Raw genomic sequence first — 6,950 nt, forward strand, 5'->3', positions numbered from 1 at the left:
TATGATGCTTTCAGAGCAGTTTCACAGATATATCTGATTCAGGAGACAGGTAAGATAAAAGATAAGATTTTTCTCAGTTTGGAATAAAGTGACATTAAAAACTATTTCTTCACCTTTGGTTGTGGTGAAATTTTGTGCCAGAGATGGGGAAAAATAAAACCACCTACCAGGGACTAGCATGCCCATCTTGCACAGTACTTGCTTCTTTGGTGCTCTAGGTCCTGCCTTTGCAGACCGAGAAGGACTAGAGGTCATGGATGTACGTTGCACATCTGAACATGGGGTCCTTCCCCAGACCCACAGAAACCCAGAAATCGTCTCTGTTATTTTTTTGCCCCTAGATGTTCTTCCTTATTTCTAACATGGGCAAGACTTGGAATCTGAGATTTTGCCTTCTTCCTCTGATTAACATCTCTCCAGTCCTTCAGTTCACCCACCACTGAGACCCCAAATATTGTGCTGGTAGGAGAACATGGCACCTTTCCCTTGCACCCCTGACTCTCCTACCTTTTTTTCCGATGCTGTCGAGGCAGTGCTCTGCACACTGCACAGCTGCTAAAATGAAAAAAAAAAAAAAAACAAGAAAGAATCAAGCTGCAGAAGTTTAATACAAAACAGGCAGCATGACCAAAAATACCACATTTATAGATTCCTATCTTGAGCCTAGTTCAAATCCATCGCAGAACAGCCCCTGAAGGGAAATGTACATAAAAGACTCATCGAGGTTGACTGCTGCACATATTGCTTTCCGCGTTTTTCAGGCACTGATGTTGCCCCAGCATCGTTGTTGGGCACCCTTATACCTTCACCTTCTAACCACTAAGGCTCCCTGCTGCTAGGGACAGGTCCCAGCAGCACTGCAGGGACTCACCCCCAGTGCTTCCGTAAGGCTGGACGGAAAAATTGGTCTTCTGTTCCTCTTAAGTTCGTCTCTCCCAAACTAGTCTTGTGAGGCTGTTAGAACTGGTCAAAAAAAGAAATCTCTTTTTCGTGAGAACTGCTGACGTTTTACCATTTGTTTCCATTACTAATTGGCTCAGGGGAAGTCAGAATATCGTAACTTCTTGCAGGAAGACTATTTCCACAAGAAATATTTGATTTGGGAATATATTTAATTTCAAAAAGATAAAAAACATCTACTTTTGATGTTGCTCTGCTGTGTTATATTATTAGATCATATTTGAAATAGTGAAGTCAAAACAAATCATTTTACCTTATCAGAACTACAGGTTTCAATATTATGAAAATGAAACAATTGAGCACTATTGAGAGAGACTGAAAAAGTCACCTCAGAGCATTTGGACTTTCCCACTGAAGTTTAACCATGTTCCCACTGAATGTTTGGATTCCAAGAAAATCAGCCTGACAAAAAAAAATTTATCCAGATCTGTTTGCTAGGGAGCAGGCAAGAATAATCCTCCTTCTCTTCTTTCTGCTACCTGCCCTCACACGGGATGGTGGGATTGCTGCTTGGGATGAGGCTGTGCAGACCCCCAGAATAAGCACATGCAGGTGCCGCGGGGCAGAGGTGGAGGTGTGGGACGGGCCCCAGGAGTGATTTCTTCATGTGAAGTGTGCACTTCACATGAAGGTTGGGAAGCCCTCCAAGGGGAAGGAGGCTCTTGAGAGCAACAGAGGAAGAAATAATGCTGGCAGGACTTCAGACTGTTTATCTGCTGATCAATATCTGAGAATGATTTCCCAGCGAAGTCATCAAGCTGAAGAATGGCAAATAAAATAACAAATAGCAGCTAAGTGATAACTTGCCAGAAAATTTAGAGGTGATTGAAAAATTTCTGCCAGAGTATTTATGCAATTAAAAATAGTTTTCATTAAATTGAAGTTTTTGAGGGGAAGTTTGCAGAAATTTTTGTACTATCTGCTGCAGGTAAAAATCATAATGGAAAGATTTTAGATTAAATCAACCTGCTGTCAATTTAACCAATGAGCCTGTCCAAGCTCCCAGATTCTTCTTCATGCTCTCACTATCTTTCATGAGTTAGGTGCTGTGGAGAAACTATAATCCCCGTGAAGCTCCTTTGGCTGACACGTTCTAACAAATAATAGATGGGCCACAAGAGCAATGCAGCATAGGAGATGTAGTCCAGCCTGGGAAACCCAGGATGGGGTGGACTGCTGGAACTACAACTCCTATGAGTCACTATGACACGTAGGCAGATCCAACTCTCTCTCAATTTGAGCAGAACAAATGATTTTGTCATTTCCTGACTGAATCCTTTCCAAACCATCCATTCCATTAGAAAACATGATATTCAGACTTTTCCTGGTCCTTCTTTGGAATAAAAACAAATGTCAGAGTATTGGGAATCTCTCCCTCTTTCTCCTGGTTGAAAGTCTAATTTTCAAGCAGCTCTGTGTGCTGGGCAGAGGAATGTCTGTGTGCAGCATGTGAGCCACACACTTCCAGCCTGATGCCCTGCTCCGTACGCCTGTCTCTGGCAGTCCTTGTCATGGAGCAATGATCCCTTTGTGGGTTTCAAAGAGAGGCAGAAATGGAGTGGAAACGTTGTGCCATTTGCTTCTGTGCTCTGTGAGGATTTTCTGAAGAGTGTCCAGATTGCACATTGCAATCAACTCCCCTTTATTCATTGACGTTAAGGGAAAACAGACATTTGAGATATTCATGTCACGAGCATCGTGTGGCTTTTATGCCTTCCCTTCCAAGGCAGCTAGATTGCTGAAGGCCAGATGGCACTGTGAGATACAGTGCTGTAAATCACGAGCATTTCAGCAGTCCCACAGTGCAGAGAGAACAGAATCAGGCCCTCCCACCCAAGACATAGTATTGCTGGGGACGTAGTGGGGGACTTCCATTTGTTTGCAATTATGTGCTGGCACTGGGAAAGCCCTGAAGTCACCATGGTCTCTGGGCAACAGATAAAGCTTTTGTTTTTGCACAGACAAAAGGCAGAGCAGGCCAAACCAACACAGAGTGTGTGAGCACTGGGAAGCCTAATGAAAGGCAATAAAGAATGTCCAAAGTCAGCAACAAATAATACAGCAGTAGGAAAGAGAAATCTTAAAGTAGCTAAAAGTGAGGAAGGAGGGAGGGGAAGGGGAGGGAGAGGAGGAGCCAGGATGGCTGGGTGCCCAAAACAGTGATACACGGGGTGAGCATAGTTAAGACTCACATGGGAGCAAGCCACGTGGGAACTGTGCGGAGCAAGCTGCACAGCTCAGACCTACTCATCTCCTGCCCACAGAGCATCCTTCTCTAGGCTTTATCTCTTGTAATTGAATGACTGGGAAGCCTTGCTTCTCCTTGACACTTCTCCATTATCTTTTTACATTACTCCACCCCTCCAAGGAACTGAAATACTTTCTGTTAACCAAATCTTGCATATGGTGAAAGAGGTGAATGTGAAATTAGATGATCTGTACTTCTTTACTTGCTTGGCAAGCCGTCTTGCGTCTGGTGTGATGCTTCTCCAACACCCAACGAAGAGATAGAGACTTGCATTCCTTGCAACATGTATGTTCGATTAAGAGCCCAGCAAAGCAGATCTTCGACCTCGAAATCTATCAGGTAGGGACTGTCTTTATCATTCTGTGTTTGTGCGACTCCTGCACAGTGGGGCCTTGTCCCAATTATAATAATAATGGACAGAGAGAAACTCAGACTGGGAGATGGGATGCAAGAGTAGAGAAGTGCAGGTTCTTACAATAGGTACATTCTGGAAATGCTCCTGGAATCTCCCCACTTTCTTGGCAAGACTAGATGTTTGCTCTGGGGATCCCAAGGGGCAGGGTGCGGTACCAGCCCCTCAGTAATAGGGCTGGGGTATATTGCTTAGCAGGCAATAATGCAGGTAAGAGAAACACTGGGACAACCAGGCTGAGGAAAGCACTGAAAGTTACTATGAGGACCTTAATTTTGAATGTGGACACTTAGCATGATGGTAGTCATCCAGCTGCTTTTGTGGCTGTAGATCTGGCACACAGGGTTTGATCCTGTTTATGTTCATAGTATTTACATTTTGAAAGAAAAAAGTATTTCCTCTCTTTTTCCTCCTTCTTTTTCACATATTTTGTGCAGAACTGTTTTACTAGTGCTCTGCCCTGTGGGAAGGCTCTAATTTAGAAAACATGGGCCAGGCTATGGAATGGGGCTTGGCGTTTGCTCATGTAAGTAGTCTTCCCTTTGCCTAGGAATTGTGCAGTGTAGTCTGAAGTATTTTAAGTGTCTATCTGGCAGAGGCAGAGGCAAACAGATAGCGTGTGCTAGATATTAAACTTATATTGGTTTTATGTATTGCCGTGGTACTGTGTATGGAAGGACTTGGCGATTTGCATTTAGTTACACACTCTGAACCACATCCAGAGACTCCTTTCTTCAGATTCACTGGTTTTACAGGCAATGTACAAACATGTTTCACCAGAGCCAAAATCTTCTTCCAGCCACTGCAATAAATCATGTGGCATGCTAGGCAGCTGGAAATGATTGCAGATCTTTGGGGTGGAAGAATCACACACGTTTTAGAGGTTTCAGTCAGCTAAAGCAGCACTTTAAACCTCTGCCCTTCTGTTCTTAGGTTGTGTTCTTCCACCTCAACAACTGACTGTTGTAGACTTCACCCTCTGTTCAAGCCACAGTGGTCTGGCTTGGGTTTGCTGAAAGCCTAAAACACCCTCTTGGTTCTACCAGCTCACAAAGCCAGTGCATCAGGGTTCAGCTCTCTCTTTGCTGGCAGTGGGAAGGAAGTAGTAACAGGTCACCGTTTTTCCTTGGCAGCTACCGTGAGGAACGGCTGGCTGTAGAGGGACGCGCTGGAAGGCATGCGAGCTGAGGACTTGCTGATGTGCCAAAGGGTGGTGCTGTGTCAGGCCAGGGGAGACAGATCAGTCTTCAGGGATGGGAGTGAGCCCAAGAGCATAAGCCAAACAGCTCGGCAGCAGTGTTCAGGCGGCTGGTCTCCAAAAGGGCCCTGGATCCTGCTCTGATACAGTGGCTGCAAAGGACAGGAAGGAAATGTCCTACCACCTCTTTCAGAAACTGGGCACGGACCGCTGGCCCTAGCCAGAGAGCACTGGCAAGGATGAGGAAGCAGGAAGATGCTGATGACTGGCAGAGAGTGACAGACGGCTTTAAATCACCAAGACTTGTCACTTGAGCTGTGGCAACTGGGGTTGAAAGGAAAGATGAGGTCCTCAAAGAGCCAGAGGACAGAATGAAGGACAAATAAGGGTCAGGGGGAAAAAGGGACAAAGGAAGAAACCCAGGGGGTTCCCACAAGAAAAGATCACCAGTGTGAGCACTTCTGCTGGGAGGACCGATGTGAGCAGAACCCCCCTCCCAGAGTTGAAGGGGTGCATGGATCAGGGACAGTGTGTGACAGGGCTGCAGCCTTCTCTCACTGCCATGCCTCCACTCCTCCAGTTGGAGGGCAACCTTCATGACCAAAAATAGAGGCCTTTTACCCCAAATCTGTCTCCTGTGTAACAGCAGGAGCCATCCTCAGCCTCGATCCAAGCAGAGCTGGGATGGCTGATGATGTACTGGTGTTATTAATCACAGACAGGCTGAGGAATGCTCCCTTGGAACCAGGGCTTTCTGCATATGGATTTCTGAGGCCAGAGGGATCGTTAGCTCATCTCGTCTGACCCTATCGGTAACAGAGGCAAGAGAACTTCACCCCGTGTCCCCTGAGAGCCCAGCGAGCTGTACGTGGCTAACACCACAATGGCGTTCAGCCCCACTCTGAAGACATAGGAGGGATTGGGTCTTCCCCTCCTCTCTTGGGGAATGTTCCAAAGGCTAATCAGTTCCACACTTAGAAATCTGTTTTCAGTTTTAATTTCTCTGGCTTCAGCTTCTAGACTTTGTTTTTTTGGTTTTTGTTTTTTCATTTTGCCTTTGCTAGTCTCAAAGCTAGGTATTTGTTTTGTCTGAGGGACTCTCGGGATGACTAGAGAGCAAGTAGCTTTATAAAACATGGAGATGCTCACCAGAAGCTAGGACTGACCCTCGTCATGTAGCACAACAGCAGCTGTTAGGTAGCATCCTCAGTGGTAACATCCTCAGTGGTAACATCCCTAGCTGGTCCCGAGAAGCAGGGGCATTTCCCATGCTGTCTTCTGACCTATACCATGCCAGGGCCTAATAAATCCAGCCCACAATCAGTGTCAGGACGGCTGAGGCCACGAATGCAGCTGATTTCCTTCAGCTTGCTCATATTGGAAAGCTGCCTATGAAGAGAGCCAGATGTGCTAATAAGGCGGGTTCACCTCTAATTCCTAGGCAGTTCACGGATACATTGCCATGATACTTTGCTGAGGAAGTAAGAACCAAAACTTTCACATTTCAGAGAAAAGACCTGATGAAAGGCACAGCAAAGTACTCCACAGAACATAGAGCCTTTCCTTAATATGACTGTGTAATTTTGTAGCTAATTACTCCCAATGCATTTCCCAGTGGCCTGGGAATCTCTCACTGGCCTAGCTGCACTCACAATTACCTGCTCAGCTTTTCATAATCTCTTACTAAATCATTGCTGGATTTGCAAAGGGATCATCAGTCATCTGAGTTTCCTTTTTCCGTTTTTTGCATGTCTTTTGCCTTGCATCAATTTGGCCAAGAAATATTTATTGAATAAGAAGCTTAGTAAGGCTCAAGCACTGTTTCACTGTTATGAGACATTAAATTATACCTAATCTTTGCTTCAGCCAGAGCTGTACATGGGGCTGGGATTCACCTGTGTTGTTGCAGTGGATGAATGGAGGAGGACTGGCATGTTGCAGCAGGGCAGCTGTGGAGGGAGCAGGGTGACCTGAAGAAACACTTTCCCCCTGCCATGGGGACTCAACGAGATGGTGGAAGACACTGACGAAAGCCAGTTTTCAACTCATGATTTTGAAACTCACAGCAAATTCCCTACAGCATCATCTAGGTTAGGATTATACCTGCAGGATCTCAGGCCAGTCCTACAAGC

Source organism: Gavia stellata, chromosome 9 (assembly GCF_030936135.1).
Source record: "Gavia stellata isolate bGavSte3 chromosome 9, bGavSte3.hap2, whole genome shotgun sequence".
NCBI lineage: Eukaryota > Metazoa > Chordata > Aves > Gaviiformes > Gaviidae > Gavia > Gavia stellata.